At 39.8% G+C, this 19,054-nt stretch overlaps 1 pseudogene; it reads right to left on the reverse strand.

Annotated features, from left to right (window-relative positions):
- Positions 1-8,084: 8,084 nt before the first annotated feature.
- Positions 8,085-8,713, reverse strand: LOC138146140 (chromobox protein homolog 3 pseudogene; annotated as a pseudogene).
- Between the last annotated feature and the right edge of the window lie 10,341 nt (positions 8,714-19,054).

Genomic DNA, 19,054 nt, shown 5'->3' on the forward strand with positions numbered 1-19,054 from the left:
TATATATATATATATATATATATATATATATATATATATATATATATTCTCAACAAGGTCCAGTAGAAAGAGACAGAAATAGAAATCCCATTTAAAATTACTGTAGACAGTTTAAAATACTTGGGAGTCTACTTGTCAAGACAAACCCAGGAATTACATAAACACAATTATAAAACTTTTGAAACAAATAAAGTGAGATTTAAATAATTGGAGAAATACCAATTGTCCATGAGTAGGCAGTGCCAATATAATTAAAAAAAGATAATTCTACCTAAATTACTTTACTGCTCAGTGCTTATACCAATCAAATAACTAAAAAATATAGAGCTAGAAAATAATAACAAAATTCATCTGGAAGAATTAAAGGTCATCAATATTAAGGGAATCAGTTTTTAAAAATGTGAAGGAAGGTGGTTTAGCAGTACCAGATATCAAGTTATGTTACAAAATTTTGTTGTTTTTCAGTTGGTTTTCAGTCATTTCTGACTCACCATTGACTCCATTTGGGGTTTGCTTGGCAGATATGATAGTTTGCCATTTCCTTCTCTAGCTCATTTTACAAATAAAGAAACTGAAGCAAACAGGGTTAAATGACTTGTCTAGGGCCAAATGTCTATTAAGTGTCTGTGGACAGATTTGAACTAGGAACATGAGTCTTTTTGACTCCAAGCCTGGCACTCTTATCCATTGAACCACCTAGCCACCCTTTCTGTAAAAAAGTTGTAATCATCGAAACAATCTGGTACTAGCTAAAACATTGAGTGGTGGATTAGTGGAATACATTGGGTACACAATACATGACAATGACTATAATAATCTAATATTTGATAAACCCAAAGATCCAAACTTTTGGTATAAGAACTCATTATTCAACAAAAATTGCTGGGAAAACTGCGAAGCAGTTTAGCAGACAGTAGGTTTGAACCCCCATCTCACAGCATATACCAAGATACAGTCAAAATCATTACATGATTTAGATATAAAGGGGAAGACATAAGCTATGTGAAAGTTAGGGGAGCATGAAAATTTTTACATGTCAGATCTGTGGGCAAGGGAAGAATTTTTAATAATAATTTTAATAAATAATAATAATAAATAATTTTAATAGAGACCATGATAGGATATAAAATGGGTAGTTTTGATTATGTGAAATTAAAAGGGTCTTGTACAAACAAAACCACTGCATCCACAATTAGGAGGAAAATAGGAAAATAGAAAAATTATTTTACAGCAAGTTTTTCTGATAGAAGTCTCATTTCTCAAATGTATGGAAATCAAAGTCAAATTTATAAGAATGAGCTATACCCCAATTTTGTCAGATAAATTTCTCATATTGTCAAAGGATATGACCATGAAGTTTTCAGAAGAAAAATTAAAAGCTCTCTATAGGAATATGAAAAAAGTGCTTTAAATCACTTCCTATTAGAAAAATGTAAATTAAAACAACTCTGAAATGCTTCCTCACACCTATCAGATCAGAAATTAGATCAAAAAAGAAAAATGAGAAACGTTGGAGAGGCTATTCACTGTTGGAAGAGTTGTGAACTGAAACAAGTATCCTGGAGAGTAAGAACTATGCTGAAAAGATCATAAAACTGTGCATATTCTTTACCCATCAATATCACTACTATGTCTGTGCCCAAAGAGATCAAAGAAAAAGAAAAAGGACCAACATATAAAAAATATAGCAGCTCTTCTTGTGGTGTCAAAAAATTGGAAATTGAGGGGATGCCCACCAATGGGGGAATGACTGAAAAAGTTGTTATATTTATCTGTGATTGAATACTATTGTGCTATCAGAAATGACTAGCAGGATGGTTTCAGAAAACCCTAGGAAGAATTATATGAGCTGATGAAATGTAAAATGAACAGAAACAAGGAAAATTGTATAAAGTAACAGCAATAGTGTACAAAGATCCACTGTGAATAATTTAGCTATTCTCAGCAAAACAATAATCCAAGATAATTCTGAAGATTTATGATGAAAAATGCTATCCACCTCCAGAAAAAGAACTGAAGGATTCTGAATGCATATTGAAGCATGTCTTTTAAACTTTATTTTTCTTCTTGTTGTTTATTTTTGGTCTATTTTCTTTTGCAACATGGCTAATATGGAAATGTTTTGAAGGACTTCGCATCTATAATTTATATCAAATTATTTACTTTTCAAAGAAAAAATAGAAGAAGAAATGTAGAGAATTTGAAAGCTTAAATTAAAAAAAATTATTAATTTTTTAAAAAATGTAATTGAGAATGATTTAATGAGATAAAAATATATTGGGGGAAAAAAGAAAATCAAAAAGCAAAACTAACTTATCATGTGCCATGTAAAAATGCTGTACTGAGCAAAATGAATGTGACTTTTTGTAAATTACAATAATGCATGACTGTGGGATGCTAATTTAGTAATTAAAATAGTGCATGTACTGCCTATGTACTTGTTAAAATGTAAAGTTCATCACTCCTAAGGGTTCCAGAATCTTTCTGTGGTACCTATAGTAGCAAATCCAATCTCTTAAAGTTCATGGTAATGTGAAGGTTAAAGATTTTGTATTTCCATGTAGCTATTCTAATTCACCAGAATCTTCCTCACCCTTTCCCAAGAATCACGAAGAATGCTCTTGCATGCTTAGCGCTGATGAAATGAAGAGAAGATGTTAACCCTGCTAAACCCATTCAGCAACAAATGAGCTAAGCAAAATAAAGGAGAGGTGGCTTAGTGTGGCATAAAATTAATTGGACTTGATAATCAGAAAGCCTAGGATCTTCCATTTACTCTTTTTCTGTTTAAAAACAACCACATCAAATATCTTTTTTTAGGCCTCAAATTTTTCCCCATGTAACAAATGAGAGGATGTGACAAGATTCTCTCTAAAGTTCTTTCTAGCTCTAATGGTTTATGACTTGAATTTCTCATGATTTTTGGCATATTCTTCTGATTTTAGTAGTGTTAACCAAAATAAACAACACCTATACACGACTCTTAGTAGGTGAAAATGAGATCCTACAAACCTTAGCAGAGGCAAAGCACTTTATGACCTAAATAGATTATCAATTTTTTTAACCAAAATGAACATGACTGATAGCTCATTAGTTATTTTTTATAAAAATAGTCTGAGTAATGAAATGATTTTCTCAAAGCAAAACTATATTTTTAAGAACAACTATGTTGTATGATTTTGAGTTGTTTCATATCTTAATAGATTCCCAAATTAATCCACTGCTGGATCCAAATGTTAAATTGTAGTGCTCACGTTTTGGGTTTGATAGGTAGGGTCACAAAATTGTTTGCTTGTAAAAACAAAGAGCATGATCCAAATCTCTAAGCTGCCATGCAAATAGTTATTTGTCCTGTATGGATGGGGTGGGGTGGTGGTGAACACATAATACCATCTTTCAGTGCTAGTGATCTCAGAAAAATATAATGCCCATTTTCTAGACTAACCAAATCATTTCAGGTTTTTAGTCCATGGCTTTGCTACATTTATGGAGACATGATTTGACTCCAGGGCTATTAAGATGGTCAGTGACAAAGTATTTGGTATGCAAAAGAGCTCAGCACTAAGAGTAAGAGGAGCACACCTTACGTTAGTTGCTGTGAAGGGACAACACCGAGCATAGTTCCATCTGTTGCTGTTGATTAAACATGCAGTTGGAATTAAAGTTGTCACCCGCTAATTGTAAAGCTGGCAATGGCTAATTCATGTTCCTTTGAAATATTTTCAGTGAGATGCAGGTAAACAGCACTGGCAATTACAGCAACCCATTAATTCTGTTAAAAGTGATAATATTAATTCGAATTAGTTAGTTAATGGTCGCCTTTTTTAGCAAAAGGGAAAACGTTTGGGTTGAAAAACTTCCAATATGCTACCAGATGTGATTTTGAAGTAAAAAGGGAGAATCCCATAGCTCTAAACAGGAGGTTTTCTTTGGTGAGTCAGTCACACACTAGCTATGCTTATTTCAAAGATTAAAATGCCACTAAGAAAACAAAAGCCCAGCTTGTTCATGATCAGAATGAAATAACTCCCCAGAGGGTCAAACAAACATAGAAATTCATCACTAACCACCAACTTGCTTACTGCAACCATCTTCTATTAACCACTGCATTAGGGCTGCCAGCCAAATATGAGGCAGATAAAACCACAGGACTCCTGACTTTTGTACCAACTGTTCAGTGAGTATCTCATTGTCAGGGCAATTTATGTGTTAGTTGAAGGTGGAAAGAAAAAAAATCTGCCAAGGAACATGTGGGCCACTGAAGATTCCTTCTCCATTCATCTATCATTAGGCCCATTGTTTATGGTTCTTTCAAAGGCAGGAGCATGTCAGACTTCCTTGTATGGCATGCCACCTTTGACTATCATCATTTTCTTGTGGGAAAAGCATGGAAATTTCATAACAGTAGACAGCACTAAATTCTTTGGCTTTTTTTAAAAAGCCCATATGAAGGGGAAAGATAATTTCTTTTTAATGCTTTAAAGAACATTATATGGTATATAACAGATGAATTTAGAATTCAAATTCCAATGACTTTTTCATATATTATTAGACAACAGGATGGTATAGCAGATAAGGTATTGACCTTGGAAAAAGAAAGGACTAAGTTTTAATCCTGCTTTAGACAATTAATAGCTGTGTGACTCTTGCCAAGTCATTCAATCTCTTGCAACTTCAGTTTCCTCCACTATAAAATGGGAATAATAATAATAATAGCCCATACCTCATTGGGCCATTGTAAGCATCATATGAGAATAAATGAGTCACTTTGCAAACCCAAAGGTATCAAATAAATGCTATTTTATCATTATTATTATTATTTTTATTATTACCAATTTCTACAATTGAAAAAAAATGCTTATTCAAACTACCAGTTAGATAATGTATTTCAAGTTGATCATGATTTTTATTGAAGTTAGTAGCTGTAGTTTTATTTTTATTTTGCTTTGCAAACTGATTTCTGTCAATAGTTATGGCATTAGGATACTGCAAAAGTATTCATCTGTTAATTAGCAAAATATCAAGAACATTAAATTAAAAATAAGCTGAAGAAGCTGAGGTTTTGGGTCACATGACAAAACTGCATAATTATGTAGGCCTTGAATTAAAAGGAACCGAAAAAGGGTTTTTTTTAATGACTATATGTGTACCTCTGTTCTTAGAGAATTTAGGCCAGCTTTCCTGAAAACTGGAACAAAAAGCCAAATATTTTGTCCTATAGTTTTAAAAAGGTCTTTTTTATATGTTTCAGTATATATGTGTTTCAGTGTATATATGTTATCCTCATGTCTCAAACTTCTAACTCAAAGTATCTGGGTTATCTGGCTTCTCAATTTTTTTTAAATTTGTTTACTTTTAGTTTCCAACATTCATTTCCATAAGATGTGTAGTTACACATTTTCTCCCCATCTTTTCCCTACCTCTCACACCAAAATAGAGAATCTAATGAATATCTCTTCCCCTAAACTGTTCTCTCTTATATCCAACCCCTATTTCCCCTCTAACTCTCTGGTAGGGCAAATGGATTTCTATACCCCAGTGCCTATATAAATTATTTCCCAGCTGCATGTAAAAAACAATTTTTTAACATTTGTTTTTAAAACTTTGATTTCTAGATTCTTTCCCTTCTTCCCTTCTCACCCACCCCCACTGGGAAGATAAGCAATTCAATATATCGTGTTTCCCCGATAATAAGACCTATCCCGAAAATAAGCCCTCCCCTTACTGTGTAAGATTCCTCTAAAATAAGCCCTCCCCCGAAAATAAGCCCCATTGAGATTGCTACTGTAGTGAAGGTGATCCCCTGTGCTACACGCTACATTACAGTACCCTCTGTATGCACCGTCTCCCCCCCGCCTTGAAACGCACGCCGCGCTCCGAGCTGCATCCAATCAGAGCTGTAGCAGGAGAGCGTCATCCTGTTCTTCCCCAGTGATTTGCTGATTGAATAAAGGTAGGTTTTTTTGTTCACATTTACCTGTTTATTAAAATTGCTGTCAATGTTCATTAAAATAAGCCCTCCCCTGAAAATAAGCCCTCTGGTGTTTTTCTGTCCAAAAAAATAATAAGACAGTGTCTTATTATCGGGGAAACATGGTAGGTTGTACATGTATAGTTAGCAAAATATTTCCATAGTAGATATATTGTGAAAGGCTAACTATATTTCCCTCCATCCTATCCCACCCCTCACTTATTCTATTTTCTACTTTGACCCTGCCTGTTTTCAAAAAGGTGTTCTCCAAATTGCCCTCCCTTCTATCATGCCCCTTCTTATCCCTTTCCCCCTTACTTTTTTGTAGGGTAAGATACCCAATTGAGTGTGAATGTTATTTCCTCCTTAAGCCAAATTCAATGAGAGTAAGGTTGACTACCTTTCACCTTCCTGTTCTTCCCCTCCATTGAAATAGTTTTCTCTTGCCTCTTTTATATGAGATGATTTACCCTATTCTATCTCTCCTTTTCTCCTTCTCTCATTATAGTTCTCTCTCACATCTTAATTTTATTTTTTAGATATCATCCCTTCCTATTCAACTGATCCTGTGCTCTCTGTCTATGTATACATGAACAAACATATACAGACACTCACATATGGATTTATACACTCATACACCCACCTATATATGCATATGTATGTATGCATACATATATACACATATATTCCCTTCAACTATCCTCATACTGAGAAAAGTCTCATGAGCTAGTTATCATTTTTCTTTCTTTTTGAAGAATATAAAACTATTTATTGACCATTGTTCACCAGTATTTACAATAAAGTAAACAATATACAGTGGTATAACATTCCAGTGACTACAAAGTTATTTTTTTTTTTGCCTGACTCCTGTGAAGCCAAGTGACCCAAATACTCAAAAGGCTGGTCCTACGTGTTGAAGGAATGGGTTGGGATAAAGAAGGAAATACATGCACATCAAGAGTATAGAAGACTACCTAACATGGGTATGTCTGCTTCCCCATTTATGCCCATTGTTAGGAAAACACAATCCCCCTAAATGCCTGCCCTTTGGGCAGAATATGTATGTTCTAGCAGATGGGGGGTGTGTGTTACTACATGATTAAGAGAGAAGCCTTTGGTTAGTAAAATAAGATGGGACACCCCTACTTTCTGAAGCAGGAAGTCCAAGTTTTTCTCTTTTTTAAAATCAAGGCCAAAATGGTTCTATTTTAACATTTCAGGTAAATAGTTCAAACAAGTTCTGGCAGCATTTACCCAAGCATGTTTCTAAACTAGGTTTGGGCATCATCAACAATCAAAGATGTTGGAGCTGTGGGGAGGCTGCCAATAAGCACAGAAAGCCTTGGCTCTTGTCTGGCCAGATCTGACCAACCAGGCTTTGGGGAGAGAATCCCTTTCAGATTATAATGTGGAGTGGGCCTTTGCACCCACAGGGACAATGCTCACCACCACTTTCATAGGGTCCAGACACTGAGCACCATACTCCACTACCATGAACACTGCAGCAAGGTTGCAAAGTGCCTACTAAATCATTCTGTTTAAGAACAGTTAGTGTTTGGAAAAGTGAAGGCAGCATTTTTTCTGCCAGTCAGGAGGAAAAGGGTCTTCAGCAACCCAGAACTGAGCAATAATGGGAAATGGTTGCCAGCTGTAACCTTCCAATGGATTTATCTCTAGGTATAAAATGTCGCTTTTATTTGTAAATTGGGTTGCAAGTGAATGTCAGATTTCTACACGGACACAACATTGTCTCAGACAGCTAACCTTAGGCATACATGGGGCTAAACATTTCTTAGGATTCAGAGTAGTGACTACAGAAGGTATTAATCAGTATTTATAAAAGTTTTTCTCTACTGTGGAAGAAGTTAATAATTCAATAGTATCAAATGCTCTCTTCTGTGATAAATGTTAAGTAAACGCAGAAAGCTTAAATTTACTTGTTCAGTTACCAGTGCTGTTGATGCAAAATAAAAACCAGCCCAAACAAAAACAAAAACCTACTTTAAAACATACCCAACTCAGTTCTCATTAGATGTAGATGGTGCTAACAAATCAAAGAATGGAATCGCTATCCAGATTTTGTTTTATATATATATATATATATATATATATATACATATATATATACACACACATATATGTATGTATGCATACACACACATATTTTTAAAAGCAACATAAATGATTATTGTGCTTCATCTTCAGGACAGGAGTGCCAGGTCAGTCGCTCCTCGTAAAAGGCGATGACTATCTGAGGACATTTCATATTTGAAATGTCTTTGGCCAGTACCAAGTCAGCCTCATCAGAATCTTTCCACTTCATGAGAAACATCAGCTCTCCACTGCTGTCCATAGGACCCATGATTCGCTCTGGGTCAAGGCCGCTCACAAAGCCCTGAGGCTTGTCAGCAGACTCACTCTTCTTCTTTGACTTGCTGTCATCAGACTCGCTGTCTGATAGAGATTTCCTCTTGGCTCCATCCTTCTCTTTCCCAGCCTTCTGAGAATTCAGAAATACTTCAATTAACTCTGGACAATCCAAGATTTCCTCAGGCTCCCACGTATTGTCAGCATCAGTGAACCCTTTCCACTTCAGGAAGTATTCCACCTTCCCATTCACCACATGCCGATCCAGCACCTTCTCCACCACAAACTCTTCAGGCTCTGCCTCCTCCACTTTCTTACTCTTATCATTCTGTTTTTTTTCCCCATCTTTTGCAATGTAGTTTTATTGGAGGCAATTTTTTATTGCAGACTTGAAGAGCTTTTATGTCACAGGCCGCCGTGCAGTTCTCAGAGAGAGGACGGGCTTGGGGGCAAGGGGATGGAGGGCGGCTGCAACTGTGGAGGGCCTGGTGGTCGTGCAGGCTTGAAGCGTCCTGGGCGGGGGCTTTGCCGCGCCAGCATCTCAGTTATCATTTTTCAATGCAGGAATTTAAATCGTTCAACTTTAATAAGTTCCTTATTATTTCTTTTTCTTGTTTACCTTCTCATGCTTCTCTTGCTTCTTGTGTTTGAAAGTCAAATTTTCTGTTCAGCTCTAGTTTTTTTCATCAAGAATACTTGAAAGTCCTATATTTCATTGAATAACCATACTTTCCCCTGAAGCATTATACTCAGTTTTGCTGGGTAGGTGATTCTTGGTTTTAATCCTAGCTCCTTTGACCTCCAGAATATCATATTCCAAGCCTTTCTATTCCTTAATGTAGAAGCTGCTACATCTTGTCTTATCCTGATTGTGTTTCCAGAATACTCAATTTTTTTTTTCTTCCTAACAGCTTGTAATATTTTCTCCTTGATCTGGGACCTCTGGAACCTGGCTATGATATTCCTAGGTGTTTTCTTCTTGGGATCCTTTTTAAGAGGTGATCAGTGAATTCTTTCAATTTCTATTTTGCCCTCTTGTTCTAGAATATCAGGGCTTTTCCTTGAGAATTTCTTGAAGGATGATTTCTAGGCTCTTCATTTGATCATGGCTTTCAAGTAGTCCAATAATTTTTAAATTATCTGTCCTGGATCTATTTTCCAGGTCAGCAGTTTTTTCCAATAAGATATTTCACATGGCTTTCTATTCTTTAATTGTTTGGATCTCTTTTATAGTATCTTGATTTCTCATAAAGTCATTAGCTTCCATTCCAATCTAGTTTTGAAGAAATTATTCTCTTCAGTGAGTTTTTGAAATTCCTTTTTCATCTGGGCAATTCGACTTTTTGGGCCTCTTTTCCCATTTGAGTTAGTCTATTTTTTAAGGTGTTATTTTCTTCAGTATTTTTTGGGTCTCCTTTAGCAGGTTGTTGACTCACTTTTACATATTTTTTTTTGCATCATTCTCATTTTTCTGCTTCTCTTACTTGATTTTCAAAATCCTCCAATTAATATTTTTGGAGGCTTTTGATACAGTATTTTTTACTTTATTGTCTTCTTCTGGTTCCATGTTTTAATCCTTTTTGTCCCCCAAAAAAGGATTCTATTGTCTGATTGTGCTTCCTCTGCTTTCTCATCTTGCCAGCCAATTACTTGACTTTTGAGCTTCATCCCAAATCACTGGGTTTTTGCAAATGTTGTCAGAGGTCTGAGGAGGGCACCCTCTCTACAGCTACCACAAACTCTGGGACACTCGCATTTCTCACCCCAGGACCATAGCCCAAGAGAGCAACTCAGATCCAAGCAGGTCAAAGCAAGACCCTTTGAATGGTCATTTGGTCCCCCTACAATCTGTAGGCCCGGGGCTCTGGAGGCAGCAACCACCTCCACCACCTCTCATCCCAGAGTCAGGGGCCGGACCATGCTCTTCCCTCACCAGTTCCAACAGAGTTCCCCAGTGACCTTTTACTTTCTCTTTGGTGTTTATGGGTTGAGAAGTCTGGAAACTGCCACAGTGGGTGGTAATTCACTCTCCTGAAGTCTTTTCTGGCCAGTTTGGGGTGCTGGTGAGGGCCGCCCAGATCTGGGCCCACACGGCTCACATAGGACTGTGCTCGGCTCCCAGGTTGGTGCGATATACCCTTCCCATTGGCCTGCTGGGCTGTATTCAGAGGGAGATTCATTTCTCTCTGTTACTTTGTGGGTTCAGTAGCTCTAAAATTTGTTTAGAGTCATATTTTATAGGTTTTGGAGGTAGTTGGTGCAGGAACTCACACAATTTTCTGCTTCTACTCTGCCATCTTGCCTCTGCCCCCCCTCCCACTTCTCTCTTCTCTGACTAGGAAGTTCAATGACTTGTATTCCCCCATATAGGCACCAGGTCTTTTTATAAACACTTTTATCAGTAACTTCTGAAGTTGCCACAAAATATGGTTCACTTCTCTGCTGCTTGTGCTAATTTTTGCCTAACAATAAACACCAAGAAAACATAAGCTCTCCAGAAGCCAACAGCACACCATCCATAGGTGGAGCCATCAGTTATAGCAAATGGAGAAATTTTTAATACTGTGGATAAGGTCACTTACCTTGAAAATATACTTTCCAAGGATTTAAACATGGATGATGAGGTTGATTCATGCATTGCCAGAGGTAATTCAGTGGTTGGAGAGATTGAAGAAAAGTGGGGGAGAGAAGTGGTGTTAGACTGCCTAACAAATGAAGGACTACATTGCTGTTGTGCTTGTCTCATTGTTGTATGCCCATGAAACCTGGAGAGTATATCAGTGCTGTTGCAACTTGTCATTATTGTAAGGTTTCTAGCTGAGTCTTACCTCTCCCAGGTCTTCAACACGCATCTGGTCAAGTCCTGTGTGTTCACATAAAGGAGAAGTTGAGCCAGTGGAAATGAAGATAGGCAAAGCTTTATTGGCTAGACAGGCGTGTTGTTACATCTCTCCCTCCATTTCTCTCTAGCCCCCTCAAGCTTCAGCCCTTAAATCCCCAAAAGTGCACTTGCAGAGCTTGTGGATAGCTCATGAGGGAAGGTAGGGGGCTAATCAGAGAACAGGGAGACTGTGTCCAGAATAGTTTGCATACTCCTGCGCACTTACCCTTTGATCCCAAGATAAACATCAAGGTAACAGGGTATTTGCGTGACAGCACACAGTCTGGGCCTCAGCACTTCCTAGAGGTCAGGGTTCCCTGACCTGAAATAAGATGAACACATACCACGGAGTGCCCTGTTACCAGACCCGAACTCAGAGAGGCTGCCTGAGACCTTTGGGGTGCTGCAGATTCCAACAAGTCCCTTTTCCTGTTTGGCACAGAGTGCCAAATCTTATGAGTCCTGCAAAGCATGGGATTTTTTGGACATATACATGAGAGGGTAACTGAGGAGGGGATAATTATCATAAACAAAAGCCATTCAAGTACATATTATATAGTATTCACAAATCACGGGGAAAAGGATAACAAGGTGGGTACACTTGCTAGGCAGAGTTCGTTTAAAAAAGTTACTGCTTACTTCAAAATGCAAGGAAGCAAACTAAGTAATATGAAAAACAAAACAGACGTTATCAGTGTGGTTTGTATATTTGCCCACCAGGAACTTATCTGTAGGTGTTGGAACCAATCTATAATACCTTGGGCACATTCATCAGGTAACAAATCTTGCTGGGCAGCTTGACTGACTTCTAAAGCTAGTTGGTGTAGGAAATCTATATCATGTGTGACATTGGAGGATAGGAAAAGGCCATTCGAATGATTTTTTATTTTAGTCCAGTTGTAATAGAACCTATTGGTCTCATTATAAGGGAGGTAGGTAACACATAGAGGGCTGTATAGGTAATCACACTGACACATCTGCATGGCTTCCAACAGGTCGGCCTCATCACCAACATTGATAATGCTTTCTCTAAGACTGTTAATAAGCCAGAACAACTCATTACTAATGCAACTTTGTATGGCAAAACCTTTTGAGACATTATGGGCTAAGTCTTGAATATATTGGGCCTGCACTATTTGATTTTTTTACTGTGAACATGAACATTGCTATGGAAACAGAAGAGTTGATAAGGGAAATTAACAAGGTGATTCCAGTTATGATGCAACTAAAGCACCATTTCCCTTTTCTTAAACCCAGTCCCATCTCTTTCTTTTTTAGGGCCTGTAAGGTATGGTCAGTTGGTGTGGGGTACCACCCATCAGTCTGTGCTGGAGTGAGAACAAATCTTGGTCTTGTTATTATAGCTACTTTATCCTGAGAACTAAGGGGCCCCATACACTCAGATACTGTGCAATTGAAGCAAGTAACATTATAGTGTTCCCCCATCCTGCTACTAATATTAACCTTTCTGTCCCACATGAAGGCATAGAGACCCCTAAACAAGTGCGAGATTGAAACACATATCCCATGTGGTCCTCTGTAACCACATTAACAGTCCAGTTCTGACCCTTCCCGAATAAGGTTTCCCAAACATGTTCATACCCTGGATATACTTGGGTCTTATTTAGAGCAAGTACTATGGTTGCGTAATTAGTGGCTATGAAAGCCTTCCAGAGTTGAGGGGTGTGCCTTCCCTGTTCTATTACCCAAACTGGGGCACGGAAAGACACAAAGGACTTGTTCCCAGTTACATCCCATGACTGCAAGGTCTCATTCTGTTTCATCTGACGGCATTGTCTTTGACTGGTCTTACACTCTCTTATATGTGGTAATATACCTGTGTGATCAGTAGATACACAGGGGAATAAATCATTACGTTATAATGGGTATTCCAGAGCAATTAAGGTTCGATGCAAGTCCCATCTAATACACAGTCTGTGTGCTGCCTACCGCAATCTGCACAGTCATGGAAACATTTGTTAATTGTTCACAATCTGTATGGTTGCTTACTGAAAAGCAGATGGGCAACTGTAGCGAAAGTCCTGTGAAGTTATATTGTAATGTTGTTACCGGGTTGTTGGGCAGGGTCAGATCAAATTCCTGGCCCACAGTCTTGGAACCATTGCCAGATAAAACTATCTCAGGAAGAACTTCCCCCCAGGAGACAACCCAGGGCCATGAAGGATTAGGAACAATTGCCTGATGCTGAGGTGCATTCCGAGCTGGATTAGTTGTGCAAGCATGGTCTCTTACAGGGGCAGGGTCATCGCTGAGGTCCTCTCCTTCTTCTCCTTTGTTTCAGCTGGTGGGTTGGCAAGGACCCGAGTAGCACAGCCTGGGACCCAGATCCTTTTGCCATTTTCTGTGGAGATACAAACATACCCTGGCCCCCATATTATCACCTTCCCAGGGCCTTCCCATATCCCCAGGGCCCTCCCATCTCCCCAGGGCCTTCCCATCTGCCATCCTGCCTGTGCCACATAATGTGCACTTCTGGGTGATCACCAGAGGTTGTAGTGGGGAAGGGGCATAGATGACGCTTTCCCCTAGAAAAATGGCGCATGGCTGGAGTCAGAGAATGACAATCAAATTTTAAAAAGTTATATGTATAGAGTGCCATATCAAGATGCCTTTGTCACAACCATCCCTTTCCCTTTTCCTGTTTGGCAAGGATTATCTTGATAGTGCAATTCACTCATTCCACAATTGCCTGACCAGTGGAATTGTAAGGGAGGCCAGAAACATGTCTAATGCCAAATTTGGCTAAAAATTCCTGCAGGGCTTTAGAAACATATGAGGGCCATTATCTGTCTTTAACTCTAGAGGGGGTCTACTAATGGAAAAACAATGGTATAAATGGTTTTCTACATGACTTACCTTTTCTCCTCCTTGTATGGAGGCCATCAAAAAACCTGAGAAGGTGTCTATTGTTACATGAATGCAGGCTCCAGAAAGGAGTGTTACATCCATCTGCCAAATCTCATTTGGTGCCCTTCCTCTTGGGTTCTTTCCCCCAGGAGGTGGCGGGAGATAAGGAATGCAGCAAATGCATTGTTTCACTATTTGTTTAGCTTGTTCTTTGGAAAGCCCATAAAGGGACCTTAAGGACCTGGCTGAGAGGTGAAATTTATCATGGGCCTGTTGTGCTTCTACAGGGAAGCATTGCACTGGAGCCTGTAAAGCTTGGTCCACTACCTGATTTCCCTGAAACACCGGGCCCTTACCATCAGTGTGTGATCTTACATGGAGAACGTAAAGGGGGTGCTGTGCGGTTCTCTAAACATAGTTTTAAATCCATAATCAAGGTTCCTATTGTGGAATGTTCAGCCATAATGATGGTACCAGGGAAGCGGTGGATAATTCCCACTGTGTATGAGAAATGAGATTTATGGGTTCTGGATAACTCTTAAGGGCAATAATGACTGCGTATAATTCATTCCTTTGGGTTGAAGTGTAGGGAGTTTGTAATCCTTGGAGTTCCTTTGTTTTTTCATTGTATATGGCTGCTTTACGATCCTTAGTGACATCTGTATACACTTTATCACCGTTCACTGGGGTGGAACTGATGTGCAATGGGGGAGCAGTTTTCCATTCCCCCCAGAAGTGGGCATCCAAGAAGGTTGTTTTCAGTCTGAATTTTACCCACTGGCTAAGAGATACCCAAAATACAAAGCTCTGGGAAAGCTCCTGGATTTCAAATTTGGTTAAGCCTGTGTATAACACAGGCTGTTGTCCTGAGAGGAGAACAACCCTTTTTGCTGCTGCTAGAGCTAAATTACCTATTTCTACAACTAAGTCTCAATAATCTTATTTGTCCTAGAGGGGTAGTGGCATTCAAGGGCAAAATTGCCTTGGTGCAAAAGGACACTCCTTACCTAGAATAGTTATCTCTTAAGGTTGCTGCCCTTATTGTCTATACATTGTGTTTCCTAATACTAATTCACATATTTTCTTAACTGCCTCTCTTGCTTCCTCAGTCCGAGCTCTAGGAGAGGAAAGGGCCAAATCACCCTGTAATATGTTGTAGAGGGGTGTGATTAGGTCTTGGGGAATAAGAGTTCTAGCCCTCAGCCACTATATGGCTCCTACTAATTTTTGGAAATCATTTAGAGTGTGTAATCGCTAATAATCAATATGAGGAGGGGATTGCCTAATCTCCTGTTCAGACATTTTGAAGCCCAGGTAGTGATAAGGAGCTGTAACCTGTATTTTTTCTGGGGCAATTAGTAACCCAATGTTTTGCAATTGTTTACCCACCTCCACTGTTATTGCCTGCAAGTTTTGAGGGGAGGGGTGAGCTACAAGAAAGTCATCATATAATGGATTATGTAGGCTTCAGGCCACCTTTTCTGGGGTCCCTCTAGGACCTGGCTTACAAACCACTGGCAAAGAGTAGGGCTATTAACCATGCCTTGTAGCAATACCTTCCATTGATACCTTTTCATGGGACCCTGAATATTAATATGTGGGATGGAGAAGGCAAATTTCTCTCTATCATCAGGATGCAGGGGGATGCTGAAGAAACAGTCCTTAATATCTATGATCCAGATTGAGTATCCCTGAAGTAAAATATTAGGAGATGGGAGACTAGGCTGCAAAGCTCCCATAGGTTCTAACACAGCATTAACCCCCCCAGAGGTCTGTTAAAAAGCAGAAAGCAACAGATTTCTTTTTCATGACAAAAATGGGGGGATTCCAAGGACTAAAGGATTCTTCCAGGTGGCCTAGCTGCAATTGTTCTTGGACTAAAGATTCTAAAGTGAGGAGCTTCTCCTTAGTAAGGAGACATTGTTCTATCCACACAGGTGTTTTTGTTTTCCACTTAAGCAGGGGACACATGCTCCTTATGCCAATGGACCTGATGAAAACTGTTAAATTGTTAATTTCATATTCAAATGTTTCATAATTTCATGACCCCATAAATTCATATTTAGGCCCTTAACTATTAGGGGTCATATAAGGCCTTGGCTACCCTCTAACTCCCAGGATAGCCATTTTTGTGATTGTCAAGCCCGGTGGGTGCCTCCAACCCCACTCATGGCATGAGTGGCAGGGGCTAACAGACAATTAGAGGGTCATGCCTGGGCTGTTATTACAGTCCTATTGGCCCCTGTATCAAAAATTCCTTGAAATGGTTGCCCTTGTATTACTAAAGTAGTCCAGGGTTTTTCCAATTCAATGGTTTGAGATAAGCCGAGATAAGGCTTTTCCAATCATCTAAAGGCAACCCCATTACAACAGGATTGTATATGAACAGGTCACCAATAAATGTTTCCTGTTCAGTGGGATTTGTAAATATTATCTCAAAGGCTTTTGTCTGGAGTATCAGGGTATTCATGATACTGGGTATGTACCCAGGATGGGTGAATACAAGAACTCGATTGAGGGGTTTGATGGGTAGCTCTACAGTTGTGTGTGGGGGAACTTGGAATTTACCAAGGCTGTAAATGGGAAGTTTTGAGTTGACTGTTTTCCCCAGAGAGTCTTGTACTGGGTTTCCAAAGGTTGTTCCCGAGCAGAAAAGACATTGGGGGCCCTTGAGGGGCCCTTTTGCCATTTCCCACTGGTTTAGCAAAGCGGCTGTGTTTAGCATAATGACCTGGTTTTCCACACTTGAAACAAGGCCCAGCAGGGAGATCTCGTTTCTGTTTTGGACAGTTCTTCTTTAAATGCTCTTTACTGCCACACCCAAAACACTTCCTTTCTCCCTGCCTTCATGGTCCATGTCCTGAACTCAGGGCTCCAGTTAGCAATTCCATATGATATACTCGGGAGCCTATCCTCTCACAGTATTGTACTATCTCCTCCATCCCTGCATCCCTAGGAAGCCCAATCATAGCCTTTTTGCAGTCATGGTTGGCATTTTCCCTTAGTATGAGCTGAAGGACTATGTCCTCTCTGGCCACATTGCCCATACATAAGGGCTATGGCTTCCTGCATTCGAGCAACAAAATCCACAAAAGGCTCCTGGGAAACCTGGCACATCTGAGTCATGGACCGGCCCTCCCCATGACCGACTTCAACCACCCTTTTCCAAGCCTTATTAGCACGTTGAGCTATAATCACATAATCAGCAGGCTCATAATTCAATTGTTTAATGGTGGCTTCATAATTTTCCATTCCCATGAATTGATCAAACATAATAGCTTCTTAAGCCCCAGGGGCTATCTGTCTAGTTTCCTCCCTGCAAAAGTCAGTGTATTCAGATATCCAAACTAGTCTCTGGCCAGATGTCAGGCAGGCTCGAGCAAGGGCTTTCCAGTCACTGGGGACTAAAGTGTATTGAGAAGATAAATTGTCCAATTGGGCCATAGTGAAAGGGGCTATAGGGCCATATTTAACCACTGCCTCCTTTAATTCCTTTATTTGTTTCCAATTTATCAATATGTGCACTCTCCTATGGCCTCCTGGAGTGGTAGCATCATCCACCTTGGAAACTGGGCAAAGAGACTACCCAATTAAATACTCTCCCCTCTGCCATGCCAAGGTTAAGGTTTTCTCTAGGCTGGACTGTTCCGGGACCCCTGAACAAAGAGGACAGAGTTTCTCTCAGGGGCCTATCCAATCCTCATCATCTTTGCATCTTTGGGGCAGAGGAAAATGGAACTGTTTTAAATCAGGGTATAAGGCCCTGTAGCTAGGGTCACTGCTCTAAGAATGTTCTCCTTTTTCTTTTCTAGATTCTGATTCTTCCTCATTCTGTCTGTCCTCCACCGAGGCAGCTTCGAACCCTGCACTTTCAGTTTGATTTTGCACTGCGAAATGGCAGACAGGCCGATTTGGCAGAGAAAAGGCTGCTTTTACCAGGCCATAAATTATAAAATCCTTATCCTCTAGGAGCCCGGGGGTACTGTCCTCATAACTTGTCATTTGTTCCCCAACTATGCCCCATTTCTGCTTATCTAAGCCCGTGTTTTCTATCCACAGAGAGACAACTTTCACTTTTTCAATAAATCTCTGCAGGTCCTCAAGTGGGAGAGTCAGTCCCTGGACTTTAACAACCTTATTAAGCTGTTGAGCCCAAATCTCTGTTTCCTCTGGCTTAATTATATGGAGGTGATTACCCATTTTTGTCCCCAGTCAACCCCAGAATTCCCCTGGTCCCTTGGGCCTTCCCTTTTATATTCCTCACTATGGTGGGGGCTCTGCTAAAATGTCCCCTATTCAGGTGCCACTTGTTGTGACTTGGCTCGATCCTAAGGTTTCTAGCTGAGTCTTACCTACCCCAGATCTTCAGTGCGCATCTGGTTAAATCCTGTGTGTTTACATAAAGGAGAAGTAGAGCCAGTTGAAATGGAGATAGGTAAAGCTTTATTGGCTAGACAGGCGTGTTGTTACATCTCTCTAGCCCCCTCATACTTAAGCCCTTAAATCCCCAAAAGTGTACTTGCAGAGCTCATGGACAGCTCATGAGGGAAGGTAGGGGGCCAATCAGAGAACAGGGAGACTTTGTCCAGAGAAGCTTGCATACCCCTGTGCACTTACCCTTTGATCCCGAGATAAACATCAGCGTAACAGGGTATTTGTGTGACAGCACAGAATCTGGGCCTCAGCACTTCCTAGAGGTCAGAGCTCCCTGACCTCAGATAAGATGAACACATACCATGGAGTGCCCTTTTACCAGACCTGAACACAGAGAGGCTGCCTGAGACCTTTGGGGGGCCACAGACCCCAACACAGTGCCATGTCAGGAAACTGAATTGTTTCCATTTGAATTGTCTTAGGAAGATTCTGAAGATCACCTAGCAGGCTAAGATACAAGATACTAAGGTTCTCTCTGGAGCTGTACTGCCAAGCAGCCAAGCATTCAAACCCAACTTCAGAGAGTGCAATCC

Source organism: Petaurus breviceps, unplaced genomic scaffold, assembly GCF_028583685.1.
Source record: "Petaurus breviceps papuanus isolate PSGF00001 unplaced genomic scaffold, PetGlider_PUasm1.0 90752, whole genome shotgun sequence".
NCBI classification, from domain to species: Eukaryota; Metazoa; Chordata; class Mammalia; order Diprotodontia; family Petauridae; genus Petaurus; species Petaurus breviceps.